General features: G+C 42.2%; 2 protein-coding genes across 13 annotated transcripts in view; one reads left to right on the plus strand and one right to left on the minus strand.

The window, feature by feature from the left end:
• LOC124487104 (RAS guanyl-releasing protein 2-like) overlaps positions 1-25,511 on the minus strand; it is a 109,067-nt gene extending 83,556 nt beyond the window's left edge. For all 8 annotated transcript variants that reach the window (XM_047049157.1, XM_047049156.1, XM_047049159.1 and 5 more), the window contains exon 1: positions 25,005-25,511. The gene's annotated coding sequence lies outside the window, so the exon portion shown is untranslated. The remainder of the gene's footprint in view (positions 1-25,004) is intronic.
• Positions 25,512-25,570: 59 nt separating this feature from the next.
• alpk1 (alpha-kinase 1) overlaps positions 25,571-25,762 on the plus strand; it is a 54,663-nt gene continuing 54,471 nt past the window's right edge. For all 5 annotated transcript variants that reach the window (XR_006958329.1, XM_047049147.1, XM_047049145.1 and 2 more), the window contains exon 1: positions 25,571-25,663. The gene's annotated coding sequence lies outside the window, so the exon portion shown is untranslated. The remainder of the gene's footprint in view (positions 25,664-25,762) is intronic.

Below are 25,762 nucleotides of genomic sequence, written 5' to 3' on the forward strand. Positions count from 1 at the left end.
ACAAGTCAGTTAAGGCAGACTGAGCCAAGCCATTAAGCCAAAGACATGCCAAGTCCAAAACATACTGGTTGGAGTTGAAACTGGCACAATCCTAGATTTGGATTTTATTCATCCACTACCGGGGATGGGTATGTGTCTTTTTTGGTTTGCAACTCAAAAGGTTCACTGGAGTGTTCTTATGAAATAAAGCAACCAACTTCTCAACTAAACAAGCACCTGTCATCTTGTTCGTTATAGCCAAAGAATATATGCAACTGGTTGTGCTCACCATTAGTGCTGACTGTATGACCTCACAATGCCACTGTTTATGCCCACTATTGTCTACCTGTTAGCCAAAGAAGGCACACTTTGTATTTGCTGCCAGTACCACCCTGACAGAACAATGACAGTTTCACCAGATTTATCAATCAGGTGGTGACAGTTGTTTTTGATTATTACTGAAAACAAATCTCTCCATCCCTCCTTACAGGCTAGACATAAGATAAATTAGAGGATTTTTACCTTTGACAACCTCTTTGGTTCTACATCTCTCTCTCACACTCTTTCTTGCTCTTTCCCTTCAAGTTTAGTTTCAGTATAGGTTTGTAAGACAAAGGTTGTTTTCAGGTCTCTACTCGCAGCTCTTTCCATCTCTCTCTCCCTTTAACTCATAAATGGTATGTTGGTGGTTTGTGCCGCAATTACTTTGGTGTCGTTCCTGTTGCCTGGTGACGCGTGCTAGGACTATCGATCTGGAGAGATCAGGGGGTGAGACAGGAGGATAGGGGGCATTGGGGACATGAAGGAGATGCTGATCCACGGTTGATTTATTGCAAATGCATACATTAAACACAAAATCATGCATATGTATGTACACAAATAAGAGTGAAGTGTAGAATGAAAAGGGGTTCTTTTCTCATTTCCTAATGCGAGAGGGAATGGCAATTGAACTATGTGAGGCTGCCACATAGCCTAAGAGTTGCATCAAAACAAAGAAATTGGCCAATCCTGTGTAAAAATGGTCCTAACCTATATGACTAACTTCCCCTTTGTAAGCATGAACTCATATTGCATTCATTCATTAATAAGGAACCTCCTTTGAAACACGCCTTTTCTATCTACACGTGATACAATATACTTAAAACCCAAAACTATAATTTGTAAGTATGTCAAGGGTTCCCCAGGTGGTTGAACCCCTGTTCCCCATGTGCTCTGTTAGAGACTGTTGTAAAGGTTAAACTTGTTATGCATGATGATAACCATAAAATAATGAAATAAACGTATTTTCTAGGTTTGTGAGTCAATCCTATTGTGTAACTGAGATGAGTCGCTTAAAATAATAACACAGTGCATTTCATACAGTGCAAAAGGTTATAGTTTATGTATGCCTGCAACAGAACGTAAGGTTGTTAAAAAACAACACGCACTATAATAATTAGTGCTGTCAGTTTAACGCAAGCCCCTACCCCTCGCCCCTCAGCTTGAAGCAACGGCCCCGGTGGATGTAGGTGGTCTTGCATTTCATGTTTGACTTACATTTAGTAATTTTAGCAGACGCTCTTATCCAGAGCGACTTACAGTAAGTACAGGGACATTGGGTAATTGTGTAACATTTACAAAACTATCTCCCCTAACTTTTTTTGTTCGATTCTCGAACCTGGCTCATACTACTAGCTTTTTCATAGAATAATTTTTCCATATTTTTGCTAAGTTTGAAACCAATCCGAAATGGGTAAACTAGCACCCCATTTATTTGCTTACGTCAATAAAAGTTGACAGCAAATGTGCTTGCGGATACGAACAGGGCACAAACACAAAAGTTCACACTGGCCGATATCCAATTTACATGGAGCTGAATGAGCCATAGACTTATTGAATGAGCACAGAGAGAAATGGCTTGAATTGCCTGCCCTGTTGTAGCAAGTTTAGCAAATGGTTGTTACACATACATGAAATATTGTTACTTAGTTCATCCCCGTTATTTTAAAACAGATTAGATTTTTTCGTAAAAACGTTAATGACATGATGGCAAATATATTATGTTAAGCGTGAGCATAGATTGTTGACATGTCTATCTGGAGCAAAGAGAAGATTAATACTTTAACTGATAACCACAATAGGAAATGATATATATTTAAATTATATTAGTCTTGCCTTCAGAAGCTTTTGTTAAACACAACCATTATTCTGCCAGACTGCTTTTGTGGGACAATAAAGGTCCTCAGTGACTCTGTTTCACCAATGTCCCTGTACTTACCCCCCCCCCCCGAGGCAAGTAGGGTGAAGTGCCTTGCCCAAGGACACAACGTCATTTTTGGCGCAGCCGGAAATTGAACTGGCGACCTTCAGATTACTAGCCCGATCCCCTAACCGCTAAGCCACCTGGTTCCCTGGCTGACTTCCTACTCTTCCGGTCTATTTTATTCTATTAACTCCAGTCAACATTTACAAAACTATCTCCCCTAACTTTTTTTGTTCGATTCTCGAACCTGGCTCATACTACTAGCTTTTTCATAGAATCATTTTTCCATATTTTTGCTAAGTTTGAAACCAATCCGAAATGGGTAAACTAGCACCCCATTTATTTGCTTACGTCAATAAAAGTTGACTGCAAATGTGCTTGCGGATACAAACAGGGCACAAACACAAAAGTTCACACTGGCCGATATCCGATTTACATGGAGCTGAATGAGCCATAGACTTATTGAATGAGCACAGAGAGAAATGGCTTGAGTTGCCTGCCCTGTTGTAGCAAGTTTAGCAAATGGTTGTCACACATACATGAAATATTGTTACTATAGTTCATCCCCATTATCTTAAAACAGATTAGATTTTTCGTAAAATGTTCATGACATGATGGCAAGTATATTATGTTAAGCGTGAGCATAGATTGTTGACATGTCTATCTGGAGCAAAGAGAAGATAAATACTTTAACTGATAACCACAACAGGAAATGATATATATTTAAATAATATTAGTCTTGCCTTCAGAAGCTTTTGTTAAACACACCCATTATTCTGCCAGACTGCTTTTGTGGGACAATAAAGGTCCTCAGTGACTCTCTTTCACCCCCACATATGTCTGATGGAAACGTCTTGTAGCCTATATGGTTCTGTTAATATGCCCCTTTCAAAGGCAAATGTTCAATAAAGTATATTTGAGACACAGTTCTCAGCTTTTATTTATTACACTATTATCAAGTCTTGTTAGATCACATTATATCCATTAATAGGCATTTGGTTTTGTAGGATGAACATATAAAACACAGGCCACATTTCTACACTGATGTTATATTGTAGGCAGTGTGAATTTCATGACATTTCGTTTGAATATAAAGTTGACAGTAAGCTATGGTAAGTCTGCATTATGGAAGATTTCTGTTACCAAAATAACTATAAAGCTTTCTTTGCCTGGCGAGAAAAGAGACGGAGCTGTTCATGTTAACAGTTTATTTAATGCGATACAATGCGTTGGAAATCATATTCATATGATAAAGAAAAAAAGCAACATGTGATGAGTTCCATCAGGAATAGCCCTATATTTAGCCCTATAGCCTATTTCTAAAAACCAAGAGAAAGGAATACTATACAGTAACAGCATACATTTCCGTAAAGTTTGCATCATGTCTCTGATTGTTATCGGACTTGTACCCCATTCTGCCACTGCAATGCCTTAGCTCATACGCTGGCGACCATATAAGTCTATGCTCGCGAATGGTTGTCGCAAAGTATGACGTGTACAGCTAATTGCAAGCATGCACGAGTAGGAAAAAAGCGAGCCACTGTTTAACGCTAAACCGGAAGAGTCAGAAGTGGAAAGATGGCGCGGTCCAGTTTCGCGCTCTCGCTTGCCTCACTGCGCCACTGAGCACTTTTCATAGAAATGAATGGGGACGCCATCTTGGAAGACAGAAGTGGCTGTGTCTGTTAATATATAAGTCTATGGTTACACGCGTTATTAACGGCGTTAATAACACTTACTTTAAAAAAGTTGCCAAATGGTTCCATTGACAAGACCAAAGTGATCATCGCAGCACATCCAGTCTGAAATACCACTTGATAGCCAAGCACACAGCTGATGCAAATTCTCCGCCCCCTCGTCAAAGCAAGGCGATTGCAATGTTGTTTAAAAGAAAAAACATTTGCACTTAGCAATCCGATCCACTTTTCCATGTTGATAAGATCATCAAAATTAGAAAAAATTATGGGACAAAAAGAAATCAATGGACATTTAGAATAGATAAAAATGTGCGAGTTCCTTAATCGCGAGTTAACTATGACATTAATGACATTAATCACGATTAAATATTGTAATTGTTTGACAGCACTGATAATAATATTAAAGCATTAGAGTAGCGTCACAAATATGTAATCGTTCGAATGTGGCTCCCACAGCGTAACATCACCAATAGGATTTTGAACCTTCCAATTGAATATTTTCCAACAGAATATGCGACCAACGCTTTAGTATGGCTTCAAAATGTATTAATGAGAAGGCTAACAAGTAACACTAGCATTGGTAATTGCATGGTAGTAGGTAATTTAGCCCGGAACTTAGCCTGGGGGTCAGATGGCTGAGTGGTTAAGGAGTCGCGCTATTAATCGGAAGGTTGTTGGTTCGATTCCCATCCGTGCCAAATGATGTTGAGTCCTTGGGCAAGGCACTTCACCCTACGTTCCTCGGGGAGAATGTCCCTGTACTTACTGCAAGTTGCTCTGGATAAGAGCATCTGCTAAATGTAAATGATAGTAGACACAAGGCCGGATTTTGGACCGGGCGCATGGGGCCTGGGTCCAGAGGCGTCTGACCATTAAGGGCCTAGGGCTCCAAGCCCCGATGGTCTGAGGCCCCAGATCGACAGGCCCCATCAAGTGCCCCATGACTGCACTTTCTACACCTCAACCCTTACCAGGGCCCTTGACTCAATCTAAACTCATACCAAGGCCCCCGCGCTCCACCTAAACTCATACCAGGGCCCCCCAGCTCCGTCATTAATCTGTCCGTTAATTCCAACCCCCCTAGCTGTTTTTGGAGCTCTGTATTTTTCTAACTCTGCATACGGCACATCACACCACAGATGTCGCAGCTTACTATACTATTCCTGCAGTAATGGATGACCTTATCAAATTATACTGTTCTATTGGCTTTAGCAATAAGGAAATCCTCATGATTTTAGGGGGGGGCTCCAAAGACATGTGCCCTGGGGCCTCATAGTATCTGTCCTTGATGGATAGGACATGAGCCAAACAAGAAAATCTAAGTGCACATAAAAAAAAATGTCTCTCCTAAAGATTGTTTCTGACATTATAGGTTGTTTTTATCTTGCTGATGTCAGTGTCTGATCAGTTTATTTTTTATTCGTTATTTGACGATAGAAAAAAAGGGGTTAGTGTGTGCTTGCAATTGGGTCAGGGGAGTGTCAATCAGGACCTCGATACCTCGGCTCCATCAGCCAATCACTACTGCGCAGATTCTGGCTACAAATTATATCACCAGTGCAAGATGGCATTACCCATATCCAGGATATTTACGCTGATTTCTCCTTTTATGGTATGCTCATGAATTTATAGATGAGCTGATTGGTTAGTTTACAAAGGGTGACGCTGCGGAGCAAAGAAACAACACAGCCAACAGCACTCACTGAAACAACAAAGGTGGAGACTTGAAATAAAAAAAGAACAAATCAATCTTTTGTGTCTACACAACACTATTTTCAACAGATTGACTAGATATCATTTGAAATGATTACATTACGTTGTTTCCACTTCTGTTGTCGAAGTAGACAGGATCGCCTTAGGTGGGTAACGTTAGCATTACAGCTTAGCTTTAGTTAGCTCTAGCTATCTTTCTGAAAAATAGATCTGGACAAACATGCATTTTGAATTGTAGATTTACATAACAACACAGGTTATTTATTTGAATGAAAGTGACAGTCAGGAACATGAAATAACGTCCCATTGCCAATAAACTAGGCTAAATCATTACACATTCTACCCATGCTCTTGCGTTAGCAAGCTAAACTAGTTGACATGCCTACAGTCTAGGTGTTTTCGCGATCTAGCTGTTGTTGCATTCCTTGCAAATCAGCGAGTCTACTATTGGTAACGCCTGTCTAGATTATCTATTTGAAAGAAATGGAGAAAGGCAGGTGCTAGACACAGAAATGTGTCGAGGGTCAAACTGCACAGGTATAAACAAACATCAGCCATGCCATTCTTCAGTTATTTGAAAGTGGTTTGGCTTTTTGAAATCCAACAAAGAGCAGAGCAATGTTCGGTGCAAATTGTGTTGTTAACAAACATGTGGTATAGGGTTGTCCCTTAAAATACGGAATTGTCCCGTATCTGAAAATAAAATAGCACGTCCCGTTTCAAATCAATACGAAACTGGTTTTGTCCCATATTTTCAGAGTTGTCTTCAACGCAGCATTCCATGCAAATCATCCCACCCACATTCTGTGAAGACTCGTCCTATTCTACCCCTGATTGGGTAATACTCGCTGCCATTGTTGGTTTGATCGGTTTGTTTCAGGGTCATGGCCAATCAGAGTCAGAGGAGTCTTTTTGGAGTCTCTGGGGGGGTGCTGGAAAGCGCTCCTCCCGGAGATGCCCTCGTCCTCCTGGGGGACTTCAATGCTCATGTGGGCAATGACAGTGAGACCTGGAGGGGCGTGATTTGGAGGAATGGCCCCCGCGATTTGAACCCAAGCTGTGTTTTGTTGTTGGACTTCTGTGCTAGACACGGCTTGCTATAACGAACACCATGTTCAAGCATAAGGGTGTCCATATGTGCACTTGACTTCAGGATACCTGAGGTCTCAGTTCGATGATCGACTGTTTAGTCGTGTCGACGGACCTGAGGCCAAATGTCTTGGACACTCGGTGAGGAGAGGGGTAGAGCTGTCAACTGATCACCACTTGGTGGTGAGTTGGCTACGATGGTGGGGGAGGACACTGGTCAGGCCTGGCAGGCCCAAACGTAATGTGAGGGTCTGCTGGGAATGGCTGGCAGAATCCCCTGTCATAAGGTGTCAACTCCCACCTCCGGGAAAACTTCGATCATGTCTCAGTGGGGGGGGGGGGCGGGGACATTGAGTCCGAATGGGCCATGTACCGGGCCTCCATTGTTGAGGCGGCTGACTGGAGCTGCGGCCGGTGCTTGTCGCAGCGGTAACCCTCGAACCCGGTGGTGGATGCCGGAGGTGAGGGATGCCGTCAAGCTGAAGAAGGAGGCCTATCGGACTTTAATGGCCGGTAGGACTCCAGAGGCAGCTGATGTGTACCGGGCCTAGCGGAATGCGGCTTTGGTGGTCGCGGAGGCAAAAACCCGGGCGTGGAAGGAGTTCGGCAAGGCCATGGAGAATGACTTCGGAACGGCTTCAAAAACTTTCTGGACCACCAACACGCTTTCCGATGTGGACAGTCTGGGGAAATCGGGGGGGGGGGGGGGCCTTCTATCTCTGGTGCTGAGGTTGCTGAGGTTGCTGAGGTGGTTAAAAAGCTCTGCGCTGGCAGGGTCCCTGGGGTGGATGAGGTCCGCCCGGAATTCCTTAAGGCTATGGATGTTGTAGGGCTGTCTTGGTTGACACGACTCTGCAACATCGCGTGGACATCGGGGACAGTGCCGCTAGACTGGCAGACCGGGGTAGTGGTTCCCCTCTTTAAAAAGGGGGACTGGAGGGTGTGCTTCAACTTTAAGGGGATCACAGTCCTCAGCATTCCTGGGCAAGTCTATTCAGGGGTCCTGGAGAGGAGGGTCTGTCGGATTGTCAAACCTTGGATTCAGGAGGAGCAATGTGGTTTTTGTCCTGGCCGTGGAACTGTGGACCAGCTCTACACCCTCGGCAGGGTCCTGGAGGGTGCATGGGAGTTCGCCCAACCAGTCTACACGTTTTGTGCATTTGGAAAAGGCATTCAACCGTGTCCCTCGGGGGCTCATGTGGGGGGTGCTCCGGGAGTACGGGGTACCGGATTCCCTGATCAGGGCTGTCCAGTCCCTGTACGACCGGTGTCAGAGTTTGGTCTGCATTGCCTGCAGTAAGCCAAACTTGTTCCGGGTGAGGGTTGGGCTCTGCCAAGGCAGCCCTTTATCATCGATTCTGTTCATAACTTATTTGGACACAATTTCTAGGCGCAGCCAGGGCGTTGAGGGAGTCCGGTTTGGTGACCTCAGGATCGGGTCGCTGCTTTTTGCAGATGATGTGTGTCCTGATGGCTTCATCGGGCTGTGGCCTTCAGCTCTCACTGAAGAGGTTCGCAACCGAATGCGAAGCGGCTGGGATGGGAATCAACACCTCCAAATCTGAGGCCATGGTTATCGACCGGAAAAGGGTCGAGAGTGCAATCTTCGGGTCGGGTTGGGAGCTCTTGACCCAAGAGGGGGAGTTCAAGCATCTGTTGTTCACGAGTGAGGGAAGAATGTAGCGCGAGATCGACAGGCGGATCGGTGCGGCATCCGCAGTAATGCAGGCTCTGCATTGGTCCATCGTGGTGAAGAAAGAGCTGAGTCGAAAGGCGAAGCTCTCTATTTACCAGTCGATCTACGTTCCTACGTACCAAAAGAACGAGATTGCGAATACAAGCGGCCAAAATGAGTTCCCTGCAGGGTGTCTGGGCTCTCCCTTAGAGATAGGCTGAGAGGAGCCAGTTGAGGTGGCTCGGGCATCTGATAAGGATGCCTCCTGGACGCCTCCCTGGTGAGGTGTTCTGGGCACGGTCCACTGGGAAGAGGCCCCGGGGAAGACCCAGGACACGCTGGAGGGGCTATGTCTCTCGGCTGGCCTGGTAACGCCTCGGGGTCCCCCAGGAAGAGCTGGTGGAAGTGGCCAGGGAGAGGGAAGTCTGGGCCTTCCTGCTTAGGTTGCTGCCCCCGCGACCCGACCCCCGGACAAGCGGTAGATGACGAAGTTATGGATCTGTTAATTTACCAAGTGATTAAAATATGGTTCACATCTCAAAAGTTCCTTCAAAAGCCTATTTTTGTGGTCTCACTGTCAAACTTTGTTGGCCTATGTTTATTATCGTCATGTTGTAGCTGTGTAGTCAGCTACGACGATATGACCACTTGAGTTGTGATATTCAGCTATGACAATATGACCACTTGAGTTGTGAAAGAGACTGAGTGCATCTGTCACCCGCCCCCCCCCCCCCCCCCCCCCCCCCCCCCCCCCCCCCCCCCATGCAGCAGGCGTCCCTTATGTTTCTGTATTGAAGGTAGCAACCCTAGGTGGCTACCAAGTCTAGGAATACGACAAACCTTTTTTACCACCTGAAGAAAAATCACTTGTGGGAACATGCAGAAAGTGTGAGTTTGCACCAAGGTATTGATACATTTTGTCATTTAGCAAACGCTCTTATCCAGAGCAGCCCTGATAAAAAGCAAGGTTGTAAAAAGCTTAAGTTACTTGAACCCAAGTACGTGCTCCCTGGCCGCAAACGTTTCTCTCACATCTCGCTGCCTAACATTTTGCCGAGTGTAGGGAAAAAGTTGAGGAAGAGACTTATTTTGCTACTACTACGGATCTGTGGTCTATGGTCTTAATTATCGTTATCAAATGGAAATATTAATATCTATATCGATCATTTTGTACCCATATCACCCAGCCCTAGGCTGTATACAGTTCAACACTATTAGCTACTGTACTGGGATTGCAGGATCTACCCAGTACGAATGTACCATTACTTATGCTCACCTGGACGAGGCTGAATGTAATCGTAGTGCTCTGCCCCATGCCAGGGGTAGGTAGAGGGTCAGCTACAGTAACTACGAGTAATAATAACACTAGCTAATTATGTGTGTGGGACTGCTTGTGAAGTTGTAGACCTATGCGAGCACTAGTGTAGCCGGTGTGTATCGGTTTAAACTCACTCAAGTATGTAAACAGGCCACCCGCGTCAATGAATAGCTAGCTTTTCGTTGGCGTAGCTGGTAGTGGTCGCACTTGGCAAGTCACAGGTGGCGTGTTCGATCCCAGTGAGGGGCGAACATCGGCCTGTATACCTCTGACAGAGGAAGACATCTGTTACACTAGCTGTACTTTTCGCTATCTCTAAAACTAACAAAAATACAGTGTTGATATCACAGAAAAGCATATCAAGCTACTTACCTCGAACAACGTATGAGACATTATCATCTTGGCCTGTGCGTGTGGCCATGCAGTTCTAACAGCTAGCCAGCTACAGTAACCAGGTACAGTACATCCCTGAAGCTAGAGCTAGCGAACATAAAACGGTCATATCTGCTCATCAAGCAGGGTGACACCACAGATGTGGCCATTTATGTTTTCTGCAAAAACACCACCACTGGGTTGCATGTGATGTCCTGACTCCTGATGTTTCTGACTGTGGCTAGTTAGTTAGCTACCGTTAGCGTCCCTTTTCGTTGAAAAAGCTTAAATCATGCCTTAACAGTTAAACAGAACGTTCACACGGATACAAGCAACGCATTCGGGAATAAGACACACATTTTGATACAGACATTGTCTATGTAGTGCAAATATTAAGGGATGAGTTATGGTGGGAAAATACTAATGAATATAATTCAGGCATGAAAACGGGTCAGGGGTGAAAAAGGTGAGAAGGATATTACCCCTCTAAGGGGGTCCGGGTGCATGCTACCCTATAAGAAAAATTTGAATATTCCATATTTTAAAGCATCAATCTGATGCATTTTGAGATACTTTTCTGCCAACCTGGGGAGAGCTGGAGAAACGTAACTTAAGCCATGAGTCAAAAATGATTATGGCCTCCTTACTAAGTATTATGCAAGCCATTTCATGCCAGCCTGTCACTGGGTCTAACATTTACAGTATTTGAGGCACAATGTGGTAAGGGCACCACAAATGGCTTAATGCATAACCCCCACAAGAGATGGTGGACATGCTGTAACTTAACTTGTCTACTCTTCCATCATGATTGACAGCCAATACAAGTACCAGCGTATTTTGAAGTAAAAATGCGTATCCGCTAAACAAATTGCATACAGGTTGGCAGGTCTGCTTATGGATAGAACGGCAGGGACGGACTGGAAGTAAAAATAGGCGCTGGACTTTGATCCAGACCGGCCCACCAGAACCGGTCCCCTATATGCCACCACACCGAGCGCCTTGCTAATGCATGCAAATTCTGTCTGATGTGATGCTAGTTAGGGACTTCCATGGTCAATGCGAGCGCTGATTTGAGCGAAAAATAGTTTTTGGAGTTTGAAACAAACATAGCCGTTTGTACAATTGGTAAAACGTTGTGTAGTGAAGGTAGTTAATTACGTTTACATTTCTTAGCCTGGTTTTCCATCTTTATATTGTCTCAAATTATCTTTTCTGTCAGTGTCACTGTTGTGTGTAAGCAGCACTAAGGGCTGCATACATTTATTTGAAAATTCCACCGGAGCTTTAGCTAGCTGGCTAACGTTGCGTTCTCTTCTGCTGTGTTCAATGACTCAATTCATCAAGCTGTAGCTAACGTTAGCTAAGTCTATGTCAACAGAGCTCCTGGGTAACTAAACTTAAATATACCAGAAAATGTAAAAATTATTGAAACCATCATTCACCAAATTCAGTCAAGTAGCTAAATCGCTGAGGCCAGGAGTGCTTTCAGCTTCTGATGGTGGTCTGCACTGGTGATGCAAGGACCTTTGCGTTAATATTTCCATGCACTCGCGCTCCCTTCTGACACGCGCACCTGTTCACAGTTCACTGAATATGAATACCAACCCCCCCCCCCCCTACCCCCACCCCCCCAAAACAATTTCTCATCGAATCTACACGATTCACGTAGGTCACCTATTTTGGTTTCAAAACGGCGATATTCGCCGAAAGGTGAGGGATTTTCATGTCTGATAATTAGAGAGGGTACAATTTCTGGGGACATTGTGGGGTGTGCTTGCTTGCGTCGGTTGCAGAGGGGTCCGTTTTTACTGACATTTGTGCAACTGATATTTTTGTATATTTTATATAAAAATTAGGGTTGTCAAGCGATTAAAATATTTAATTGCGATTAATCGCATTATTTCATATGATTAATCGCGATTAATCGCAAAATTATTCAACCAATTTAATCTGTTAACATTTTACCACAATAAATGATTTTCTTTTGTGGAAATAACATTAAAAGGGTGTACCTAACTTCAGATAGGCCTAACTGGATGATAATCATATAACATAGTTCAGATATACCATATAACAAGTTCAGATGGAACACAACTTAAATTGTGAGGGAGTTTTATTCACTCACAAACTATACTGCTGTATAATAAACACCCATAAAATTAGACTTATTCTGGAATATAAAATACATTTAAGACATGGTCAGCAAGTTAGCCACCGTTAGCTTCACTTTTCGCCACAAAAACGTAATATAAACTTAAACCATGTAACGGAACGTAAATAAAAATACAAGAAACTCAATCGCTACCAAGACAACTTTTGACACTGACGTTTTCTGTGTAGTCCAAATATTGAGGCATCCTTAGGGGGGCAAAAATAAACAATAAGAATAAATATATATGTGAGAGAACAAAGGTTGTGCCTTTGCTGAAGGCAAAGCAGACCCAATGAGAGAGAATATAGGTTGTGCCTTGCCAAAGGCAGACACACACGATAAACCTGAGCAAGTATTAAAGGAGACATGAAATGCTGTTTTTGGATGCTTTTGTATAGGCCTTAGTGGTCCCCTAATACTGTATCTTAGTCTCTTTCCCGAAATTCAGCCATGGTGCAGAATTATAGCCACTACGAGTAGTCCCACAATGAACTTTCCTCAGAATGCGCTGTTTTGGTGTCTGTAGCTTTAAATGCTAATGAGGAGGAGAGGGGCGGCAACATGCGCTAATGTTTACAACGGATGTATCGCAATGGCTCGTAGCCCCCGTTGCTGTAAGATGCCTCGAATTTAGCCATTCTCATCTGATCACCCTGGTTTGCAAAGGTGCACACTCATAGTCATTTCAATGAAGAGAAAGGCGGATATCGCGCGCCATAACACCAACAGCAGAACGGTTATCCAAATAACAAAGAAGTGTACAACACTGGCGTTACAGCGTTTGTATTCACACACATACTTGATGCCATCTATCTTTACATTAGCAACAGTAACTCAGCTGTTAGCTGCAGAGCTAATATTACAGCCACATTCCAAGGGTAGCAAGCTAGGTAACCATATACAGTAAAGCAACAAAATGATACAGCGTTAGTTAACTTACTTGGATGAAGAAACTAAAAAAATACTTTTGTTTTGATTTTTACATCCAAGCATTGAGCAACTGCTATGCTTCGTTTGTTTGCTCGCCATGATGTCTGTCCAGGAAAAACCGATATCGCACTCGCCCTTGCACGGTGGTAGCTCAGTTTTCTCATGGGCGGGCCAGATGATCTGGGCGGACAAAGCAGAGAGATGGGAGGTAACCTTGCTCCTATCTACTTCACTAGGAGGAGATTTTCAAACAGAGCAATTGAGCCTTCATTATGTCAAAGGCGGAGAAGAACACGCAGGGCTTGGTTTACACTTATCGAAAATTCTAGCCACTGGGGGACCAAAGGCAGGCTAGGGGAACTCATATTAATGTTAAATAACCTCATAAAATGAGGGTTTCATGTCATGTCTCCTTTAATAATTGCACTACACACATGAACACTTGCTCATAAAAACAGATGATTTTGAGCCTACACACGCATATTCAAGCACCAACCCCATTGTTTATACCAGACTTAATGGCCCAGCACAAACACCCCTCAGGTCCACCACCCCTGGGGCCTCATGTATAAAGGATTGCGCAGCTTTCATACCAGAAGATGGCGTACGGCCAAAACTCGAAAAGTACCTACGCACAGAAATATGTATAAAACCGGTCGTACGCCAGGTCCTGCGCACCTTTCCTTTATAAATCACAATCAACGTGAGATTGACCGCACGTGAGCGAGCCACTGACCCCGCCTTGCCTCCTCCCATAAATTAATATGCAGATGGACTATAAATGCGCTCCTGAGGTCCTTTCGTTGTCTGAATTACCATATTTCTTTGAATAAACGTCGCACTCTAAGAAACGCCGCACCAAAAATGAACGTTAAACGCCGCAGCGTTTATTTGAAGAAATACGGTGACTGTGAGATCGAGGTTCTGACAACAGAGGTGGAGGCGAGAAAATGTCATCAGGTATTAGTGACAAAAGAAAGTCGGCAGAGTGGAAAACTGTCACTATTTGCGCCCTTTCTTGTTTTTAACCTGCAGCACTTCGAGATTTAGCTAAATGTAAAGTGCATTACAAATAAAATTATCATTATTATTATAGGGCCATCAATGCTGTGGGTTCAGAGAACCGGACCATGGCATAAATTAAGAAGAAATAGTCCGATATAAAACTTTAAATGAAGAAACGTGTGGTGGCGCACCGTAACAGCATGATTTTGTCGTTTGTTTGACAGCCTCAAGTTTAACAGAAGTTATTAAGTGGTGGCGGTATAAAGTGAAAGGCTATATAGAATTTCCTGTTTTGGGTTTTGATGTTATCATCCACATTAATGATCAAACTTTTGTAGTGGAAACTTTATTCTGTAATATTTGGTGAGTTTTGGCACTTTTCAGTTCGAATTTGCCACGTTACAGAGCCAGACAATACTTTACAGACCGTCCGCACATTCTCACGTCTGCTCAAAAGTTTCCGTGATGGCCCGCACATTCTCACGTCAAGTAAATCTTTATACATCACAAATTGTGCGTGAAAACCAGCGTACGCAAGCTTTTTGTGCGTACGCAACTTTTAAACATGAGGCCCCTGGTTTTAAGAGTTTGTGGTAGGGGGTTATTGTGTACATGACTGTTTCCCAGGGCAGATATAGATCCTTGGAAAAGCTGGGTGTTTTTTGACCACTGCTATTTACAGATAATAGGCTATGTAGAGAGCAGGAAGGCTACATTTCCTGTCCCTGACATACAGAGGGAGGTATCTCTTGTGGTAGCTACCCCTGCTATCTAACTAACCACTCGAGTTTCTTAAGGAGAGAAAAAAAGGATATAAGGATGGAGGATGGTGTAAAAAAAAAAGAAGAAATGTTTTATTCACTATTTAAGTAGGATGCAGCCCATGTCCAAGGGACATCCGTTCTTACAGAAAGACATACAATGCCGTACATAAAAAGTTTGAAAACTTTAACGGTATGAAGATTTACTTTGACCCGTATGTGCAGATATATAACTATTTTTTAACAAACTATCACTTTTTCGTCTTCCACGTTCTATAAACCTTCAGCACTAAACCGTTTGTACCTAGTCACCAATGCTGACATCCGTCCTCTATTACAGACTACGTAAAGCTCCCGGTCGCTTACTGACCCTCTTGTGGCCCTAGACATACTATATTGTATTGTGGACCAAGATGATGATGCAGACTTTGGTCTCTAATGCTCTATGATGAACCACACATAGCTCCTGGTTCCTACCTGAATGTCCTGTGGTATGCTGATTCCTAGCCATTTAGTCCCAGCCCATGTAGTCCCAGCCCATTCTTACTGCATAATTGATAACACTATTCAGCCCATGATCTGCACCTCTCTGTATCACTAACCATCACATGAAGAGGGGATCCCTTAATGAAATGCTCTTCCCAAGGTTTTTTCCATTTTCCTGAGTGTTTCCTTGTCTTCTTTGGTTGGTTTAGGTGCAGTTATATGAGCATCTGTGGATACTGAATATGTGCATAATCCATAATAGTTTAAAAGAGTAATTAAACACCCCAATTTCAGTAATTATTCAAAATAACACTTCAGCAAAGAAATGTGGGGATCAAGAACATGATTTTTTGTTTAGCCCTCAGTGAGTATTGAAATAGTTATTTGAATCTTCCTTTTATAAGTTAACTAGACACAGAAAATATTAATTTAGTGTTTAGTTACTCATAATAAACTATAATAAAGACAAAAAAAGATGTGCAAAACAACAATTAAGCTACCAAAAAGGCGTTATATAATAGGTTGATGGAAAAATGGCATAACAGGCATCAGGATAAATGATCAAATGAACACAAACAAATGCACAAATAATAGGTTTAAAATTAGAATGAATATATAAGGATGTGCCACAATGACTCATTGTTAGAGAATAAGCTGTTTGAAAGCCTGAATGTTTGCATTGTTTTGTGCAGATGCTTCCTGCACAACTCCTGCCCTTTGGCAGATGTTAAAACTAGCTATGACAACCAGCAGAAATGTTACTGTGTGTCTGTCTTCACATCTAAATTACAACTGCCCAGGGTTTGTCCACAGCTATTTGAACAAACAATGCTAATTCTTTCCCGCTCCTTTAGTGATACATGTTCCTCATGTCAAAATCTTCATATGAAACACTCTCTTACCACAACATATCCATTTCTTACACATACAACTGTCAGATATTATCAAGAGTGAAAAAATGGTTTAAGAGTAAGAGTGAGGAAGGGACAAAGCTTGAAGTGCATTTGATGTCATTTAAAACCAGAAAATGCCTTCACTCTTTTTCAGTAGGTTGCTGCAGTGAAGTGTTTTCAGAGTTTCATATCCTGTTGTGGTGCACTCCCAAGTCATTCACCTCTGCTAGCATACTTTCAACTCCCAAGATGCAAATGTGGTCCTTTCTATTCCAACTGGGCGCAAAGGACACCAACCTACCCAGCATGATACACCCACAGCAAAGGGAGATAAGGCCAGCTTGTTACTGGACATCTTCCAAACATCCAATTCTGCTCAATGGCCTAGTTACTGTCCAGGGTAACATGAAGCTTACTTTCTAGTCATCATAAAAACATTATAGAAGGTTTTTCAAAATGATTTCCTGCTGATTAGACTGCAGGGATCTTCACCACCGCCAAACTACCAATATATTATGTTTGCCCTAACAGTATGACTGACTACTTCCTGTTTATATTTCCCTACCAAAACTACTTACAACCGTATTTCCTGTATTGTTTTTAGTGTTGCCCACAGGGAGTATTAGTAATATATGAAGAATAAAGACCATGTCAGGGTTGCTCAGAATAGATCGTTGATTTGTATATATTTTTTAGATAAGAAATTGCATGTGAGGCATCTGTAGAGGTTTTCATGGCTACAATCATAAACTTGAATTTAATTTAGCCCCAGATAACCAGGAACATAATTGTAGACAAATATCTTATATAACAGGCAGATGTAAACATAACTAAAGGTGAGGCAAATCATACACCTGTTGAAAAGCATAGAACTTGAAGACAGCATATCACTATGTTAACACGGTAGCTCATAGTAATCCACATTTTGCCCACTAATGCTATTTTTCTACTCATCAAAATGTAGACTACAGCTGTACACTTGACCACTGCCTTTAAATATGTTCTCCCACTAAGCTAACCAACTGTCTATCCTCACTTCGGTTAATCCTAAAAACTTGATTTATGGCTACTTCAATCTTTTTCTCAGACAGCAAGCCACTTGACAGACCATGTTAAAGAAGGAAGAGGAGGAATAGAGGGGATAGATGAAAGATGAGTAGTGCACTGTAGCATGGAAACCAGTGATGGCAATGCATGCCTCTGAGCATCTTCCTGTAATACATTTCTTTGTTGGTTTATTTTGCTCTCAGTTGATACATTTTGTACCTCTGCACCACCTTAAGAATCATGTTTATTCTCCTCTATATTTAGCATAAGATCTCATAAAGAATGCAATTAAGGCTTGCTTGCCTAACCAAGCCAACGGCCATGACACTGGATCAGTGTCTGAGATGACTAAAAGTGAGTATAATATATTACAGTTATATACTGCAGAGGAAGGAATGGAAGGACTAAATACATCTCATCTCAAATTGTCCTTATTTCAAGAAAATGTTCAAATCTTGAAAAAAATGTAATGCTATTTGACCAGGTATGGTAGACAGAACATCATTTTAAATGCTTCATATGCTTCACCATTGTAATGCCTAGCCTCCCCAGAGTACCAGCTATAAAGGTTATGCAGGAAATATAGTACAGTCACTATATTTGCATGATGGTTTGTTTCTTTCAATCAGTAACGGATACAGAAGAGCACAGTATTCATGGTTGTCCAATATTAAAATAATTACTGTAGTTCATCAACTACAAAATCAGGTTGTCACACAACATAAGCTGCACCAAACAAACTGATAAGGTCTAACCTCAGAAGACCCTTTTTTCTGGCAGTAATTTCCCAGAACAAGTTGGTTAATTGGACTAAGATTTATAGGCTTTACTGGGACTGTTACAGACAGACTGACAAGTCAAATCCTTGTAGTCCAACACAAAACAGCTAGAAACGCTGGTCAAATCAGGGAGGTGGCTACAGACCAAATCAACGTCAGACTAAACAGCAGAGCTACATCTTAATCCCCCATTGATTCATGGGCAATGGGAGAAAACCTCAGAGTCAAGCCTCCCTTCATCTCCCCTGCTATATTGTATACAAAGTTTCAATACATTTCAGTTACACAAGGCCATTTTGAAAATATTTTATAGAGCAATAAGGATGGCGAGGACTCACGCACAGGCTCAGAGGCAGATTGCATCACATTTAATTTACAATTAATCATAAATAGTGGTTACATTCATCTGAATCAAATAAAGATTAGGAGTTAGTTCATTTGAGGATTTTCACATCAGGTGGCTCAGCCTGCAGCAAGAGAGAGAGGGAGATGGAGAGAGTGAGAGATGTGAGTATTCCCACTAACTTAGTTGCAATAATAACAAAAACATTTGGCCACATGCTTACATATATTAATGCGACGGATGGGCCTGCATCTCTGCACAAAGCTCTGCGATGTTTGGCGCAATTGAAGACAGTTTAAGCCGCAGATCCTTCTCAACAGCATCCAGTCTTTGCCGATATTTTGTCTTCCCTGCTGTCAGAGCAGAGAAACCAGCCTCATACAGATACATTGTGGCAAAGGGCATCAAAACCCTCAAGGCTTGCTTTGCAAGGACTGGGTATGCTGGCATTGCCTTGGTCCAAAAATCCACAAGTGGCTTTCTTTTGAACTGCAACTACAGTGCTCCATCGGATGATAGCTTAATCAGCTGCTCCTGCTCCTGAAATGACACTGTGGGACAGGGAGGGAAACTGCATATGGGTTGCGAATCCACATCTGAGATGTGTCCATCGCTGGGAAGTATTTCCGTAGCTGCTCAGCAAGTTGTTCAAGGTGTTCAATTTTTTAACATGTTCACCCATGATCAGGTTGTTTGCCTCCAAGAACGCTTGAAGCGTAGGGAAACACAGGAGCGCATTCCCACTCACACAGCTTGTCCAGAACCGTAGCTTCTTGATCATAGCTTCTATTTTGTCTTGCGTGTTGAACAAAGTAACGCTGACTCCCTGCAGACTTAAATTCAGTTCATTCAGAACAGAAAAGATGTTGGCCAGATAAGCAAGCTTCATCAGAAAGTCCTCGTCATGCAGATTGGAGGCCAAATGAAAAGGGTTGTCCTCAAAAAATTGCTGAAGTGCGTGCCACGGGACTATGGAACGCCGAGTTAGTCAAAATTAAATTAATAAATAGGTAAATGAATAGATAAATACATACATAAATAAATATGGCTATGAAATAAACTCTGAAGTAAAAAAAGATGGAAATAAATATATAAATATATCATTATATAATTAAATAGCTGAATCCATTTACCGACATCAATAAATAAATACATTTATTAATTTCAAAATGACGTTTTTATAAAGAAAACATTTATTTATTTCATTGGACTTTTATTTCCTAATGCCACATTTATTTATTTTTTGAGACTTTTACACACCACATTTTTTTCCCTGCTGTATTTATTTCCGATCTCACATGCAAACGAGAGGGGCGCGGTTATCTTTAGACCAACGCAGCTGCACACCTAGATTCCTATATAGCTATGCTACCTGTATGGGGGGTGACAGTGGCGTCGCACTGCCGAAAAACATACAATGTAGAAAAGCTTTGACCATAATGTCTGTGTCGTCTCTGCCTTTTTATCATTAGTTCCCAATGGGAGTGATGGCGGTGACCTGGTTGCCTACGTGTGGGGACTTGGTCTTTGATAGCTACGAGGTGGCGCTGAAGTTACCTTTGTAAACATCGCTTTCGCTCGTATGATGTGTAACTCGTCTGCAAAGCTAACAATCACTGCCACCACTACGTCTTCCTAGGTGGTATGTTGGCTATCACCGGTCTCAAAGTCAGCAACTGTAGCCAAGTGGCTGGCTAGCCGGCTTTTTATTAAAAAGGACGACATCAGTGTGGCCATATCAGCTAGAGGTAGCTACTGTAGAGCTAGTAGTGTTGTGCTGTATTGGCACATACCTGAACAGCCAAACCCGTTTTGTCACTGAATGGTCATTAAAAAGAGTCAAGTGGTAGTGGTTTGATTTAATATTGAATAATTCCATAAATTATAATATCCTGGTTTGGGTATTGTGTACAGTGTTGAATTGGTCTTGGTCTGGACACGTCTTGGTTAGTTGCAACTAAATTGCCAATAATAATAAAGCGTTAAGAAACTTGACTTCAATTTGAAGCAATACTGTAAATCCAAAGGTATGGGTTATGTCTGGAATGGTCTGGCTTCACTTCAGGTCTTGTCTCACTAAATGGTAATACCGGCATGGCATAATAGTGAGGCTAGATAGTTAAAGTTATAGTCAGGTGCCTCATCGACCTAGCTATCCACATAATAGCAGAGTGATGTAGCGGTGGCAGTGATTGTCTTCTTTGTTAGGCGTAGCGACAGTTGCTAGCTGTGTTAGCTAACATTATACCTGGCAGTAATCACCCCCCACTACTTGTACATCTTGCACACGAACAGTGCTCGACAAGTCTCAAACTATTTAAGACTTCAATATCTATGTTCTGTAAAGCACTTTTCCGCTCAAGTATCTCTACAAAATCTACTATATGCCAAAATTATATCCTGACAAGCCATGCTGATCAATTTGATCTATAAGGCCAGCATGCGACCTCTGACACGGCTAATGTCTTCCATTATCTACCGAATCTAGGTGTCCCTATCTGCCTTCGATCTTGTGTGCAGCTGCGTGCCCAACGCAGCTGCACACAAGATCGAACCACGCCCCTCTCGTTTGCATGTGAGATCTGAAATAAATACAGCACAGAAATAAATGTGGTGTGGAAATAAATGTGGTGTGCAAATATATGTGGAAATAAATGTGGTGTGGAAATATATGTGGAAATAAATGTGGTGCGTAAAAGTTTCAAAAAATTAATAAATGTGGCATTAGGAAATAAAAGTCCCATGAAATAAATAAATGTTGTCTTTACAAAAACGTAATTTTGAAATAAATAAACGTATTTATTTATTGATGTTGGTAAATGGATTCAGCTATCTAATTATATATTTATTAACATCTTTATTTTTTTCAGAGTTTATTTCATAGCCATATTTATTTATGTATATATTTATCTATTCATTTACCCATTTATTTATTTATTTAATTTTGACTAACTCGGCATTCCATACGGGACAACCAACGCACTTCAGTATGCAGCAGCAGTGCTTTGTGTTCGCTACCCATCTCATCGCATAACAGTGTGAACAGTCTTGAATTTAGCGGACGCGCTTTAATGAAGTTCACCAGTTTCACAGCATCATTGAGGACTGAAAGTAGATCAGCGGGCATGTTTTTGGCTGCAAGGGCCTCCCTGTGAACACTGCAAAGTAACCAGAGAATGGATGGACAGACTTTCTTGATGTGAGCTATAAGCCCTGTGTGCTTCCACGTCATCGATTTCCCCCCGTCAGTGCAGATTCCCACGCAGCTTGTCCAGTCGATCCCATTGGTGCTCAAAAAGGTGTCTATTAAATTGAAGATTTATTGACCTGTTGTTTGGGTAGAAAGGGGCCGACAGAACAAAAAAATCTTCCTGCACCATGCCTTCAAAAAGGCAACGGACGTACACCAGAAGATTGGCCAGATTGGCCACATCTGTAGACTCGTCTACTTGCGGAGAGTAAAACTCACTCTTCTTCACGCGACTGACTAATGTAGCCAAGATGTCTTCAGACAAAGTATCGATGCGGCGCGACACAGTGTTGTTGGACAACAGGAATATGTCCACATTTTTTTGCTTCTCTCTCCCTACAAGCATACATTCCACCATCTCTTTGGCAGCTGGCAAGCACACGTCTTCAGCGATTGTGTGAGGTATCCCCTTTCTTGCTATTCTGTAACTGAGCAGATATGAAGCCCGTAGTGCGTTTTGTAGACCCAACACATGAATCAGACTGCAGTTGTTTTTGGCTGTTTTGTAACAAAAAAAATGTAAAGGGCTTTTGACTTGGACTTGCATGCTTGGTGTTCAGGTGGCGACGTAAATAAGAGGGCTTCAGACAGCTGTTAGCAAGAACCTCACTGCACACGCCGCACTGTGGCTTTGGGCAATCTGCATTGCCGATCCAAGTGAAGCCCAGACCCAGATAATTTTCATCATATTTCCTCTTTTTTTTCCCAGTCTGATGCTCACTCTCGTTTCCTGTTTTTTCACCTTGACTCCGCGATTGGCGTATGTGCTCCCAATTTGTCTTTGCTATTCCTTCCTCCTTTTTAGTCTCCTCCGTCTCATTTCTCTCTGACTCCCGCTCAAGTTCTCCTACCGGTCGATCCCCAACGCACCTCCCCGTTATCACCTCCGATTCTTCACTCTCTCTCTGCCCCTCTCCTCTATTATTAGTGATAGCTTCAGATGTCCCTTCTGACAGTTTGCCCGATTTCAGCCAGTTAAGCATTTTTTTATGAATGTTACCCGTTACTGAATGAATGAGCTTAAGTTAGGTGCACAAGCTCGGCTACCTAGTGTAGTTTTGGCGGCAAGAGCTGAAATGCATTTATTTATTAAATGTAAGCTTTGAAAGTTTAAAGTTTTGAATTTTTACAATTCACGTTTTACTTTTGTGAAAATACAGTGGCACACGAGTGCACACCACAGCAACATTAGCGAAGCAAACAAAGGTTGAAAACACAACAACATTAACACACAACACGACATTAGAAAAAACAAAACATTTATAAAAACGATACATTTCAAAAAACAATCTACTACTTAACACAACAGCATTGGTTCACACCACCAACATCAGCCGAGAACACACCAGCATTAGCCGAGAACACCGCATCATTAGCACAAAACACAACAACATTTGCAGAAACGCTGCATTTCAAGTTCACACTTAATCACTCTCCAGACCACTAGGGACAGTCAGTGCATGCAAAGTGGGGTGTTTTTGGTGTTTTACCTATTGTTGTAAAATCAAGTGAAGTAAATTAACTCTACGGGACCACGCCTACATACCTCTTGGAGGTTTGCTATCGAACATAACGCAGGACAACATCACTAAAACTAAGAGAGGGCGTGCATTTTGTAAAACATAAGATTATAATTAGAATATAACAAACCAACTTTTATTGGTGATTGGTTAAGTTGTGTTCTTGGTTGATGTTCTTGATTTGAAGGATTTCAAATTGACCGGCTGTCAAACAGTTCGTTTTTATTTTGGTGAGAACCCAAATAATTCCACTTTTGCACTGCCCCTAGTGGTCGGGAGAACGATTGGGTGTGAACTTGAAATGCAGTGTTTCTGCAAATGCTGGTGTGTTCTCGGCTAATGCTGGTGTGTTCTCGGCTAATGCTGGTGGGTTCTCGGCTGATGTTGGTGGTGTGAACCAATGCTGTTGTGTTGTAAGTAGTAGATTGTTTTTTGAAATGTAGCGTTTTTATAAATGTTTCGTTTTTGTTAATGTCGTGTTGTGTGTTAATGGTGTTGTGTTTTAAACTTTTTTTTGCTTCACTAATGTTGCTGTTGTGGGCACCCGTGGGCCACCATATGAAAATTAAGCAATAAGCCCCAAGAGGCCGTGTTTTGCGCTGATTTTAGAAAAGGTAAGAGGAGTTGTTAGGCACGACGCAAAGCGGATTGCCATTTTACACAAATCACAAAAATAATCGGACCAGCTGGCTAAAAGCAGAATTTCCATATTTCTTGAAAGCTGCCCTGCTCGACTTTTTTGGGTGTAGAACTGACTGTAAAATGATGAACTTTGTGACATGACGTGAAGACATGGCTGCCGCCTATAGGCACATTTTGCGGTGTCCCACAGATGCACAGTCCCGCAACGTCGCCAAAGACGTTGCAGCAACGTATGTTTGGTCATCGAGTGACGTTGAGGCAACGTAAGGGCAACGTAACTGTGTTAGCTGGGTAAGACTATGCAGTCTACCGGGCGACAATCTCACTCAAATTTCAAGACTTTCGTGCTCCAAATCAAAATTCTGATGTGACAGATCAATACGCGGCTGGCATGACTACCCATTAGCCATTCAGAACGCTCTTACTGTCGTTGCCATATAATAATTGATATTAATTATTACACCATTAGACCACCATTACATTTTTCCTCTCGCACACCCCCAGGGGTGCGCGCACCACACTTTGGGAATTCCTGTCATTCTAGGAATTATTAGACTAATAAACCATAAACTAACTTGACAATTGGTTTTAGTTATATAAGGTGAAATTGGCCCACTTGATAAAGTGGGTGGGAGGATACTCTCAAGCCCAATTACCTGCAAATGTGTTGCACAGGTTACAGTGTGCTCGAAAGCTCCCATGCGACTCTTGGATTTGCGAACACTCAACCGTTTGAATATCAATAGAACATGATATCTGGAGCCTAATCTCATTTTTACAAGCAACATCTCGTCCAAAACATCAGTGAGGTTAGGAAACGCATGCACCAACTCCCCACCAGTGCCTGCTTACCAACACATTTTATAAGGCTGACTAAGCTGCTCTTAACACCATTCACATAATATTAACACAAATACATAAGAATCTTGCACATCCCCAGCATACAGGCTACATTTAGGAGCATAATCCATTCAACGCCAAATGTGGACTGTTTGGAATTTATCCTGCGTTAAATTCATAAGTAGAATAATGAGGTCTCATTGTAATATTGTATGGTCTCGAAATCTTAGTTCAGAAATACAAACAGGCTTGCTAATTAAGCTACCCTTACCTTCAGAGTTTGTTAAGTCCCATCCCACGAAATGCCCAGTGCTAATGATTATTCAACACTGGACTGAGAGATTTGCTAATTGAACATATGATATATGATCAACAAGCGTCGTATGGTCTTAAATGGTTATAGGAGATAACCTCACAGCACAAGCTCGCGGCATAACTATGCAAAACCACGAATTCAGAAACTAAAGCAACATTAGATATCCGTATTGCTTCGCTATGGCACAGGTCCAGTTACATTAGCAGGTCCAACTCTTTAAATGAAGCCAACAATCTCCACTAAAGAGACAGTTAAAAATATGTCTGTTGCAGCTGGATCTCCTCTAGCCTTTCTCCGCTCCCCATGCAAACACCTATGTTGTTCAATATAACTGTTCAAAATCTGACTTCGACAATTTCACAGTACCGCCTACTGAGGGTGGCTCGCGGAGGCTGCGTAACACCAATAGGCTTTTTAACCCGAAAGTCAGCCGTGTGTTATGCGTTAAATGCCCACGTTGTGAAAATCGGAAGGAACCTTACAAGATCTACTTGTCTAAACTTCAGAGCTCTTCTGCTTATGAGAGATTGTGACAATCCAATCAAATCGCAGCCGTCCTCGTGTGTTTATCTAAAGTTGTAGCCTGCCAAAGAGGATACTAAACATTTTGAAAGGTAGGTTACGTCGTCATTTTATCCAAAGTTTGAGCTATTCTAGCTTTTTTAAATAAATCATGTCGGAGTAGACAGACAAATTGTAGGGACATCCACATT

The sequence above is a fragment of the Hypomesus transpacificus genome, chromosome 25, assembly GCF_021917145.1.
Source record: "Hypomesus transpacificus isolate Combined female chromosome 25, fHypTra1, whole genome shotgun sequence".
NCBI lineage: Eukaryota > Metazoa > Chordata > Actinopteri > Osmeriformes > Osmeridae > Hypomesus > Hypomesus transpacificus.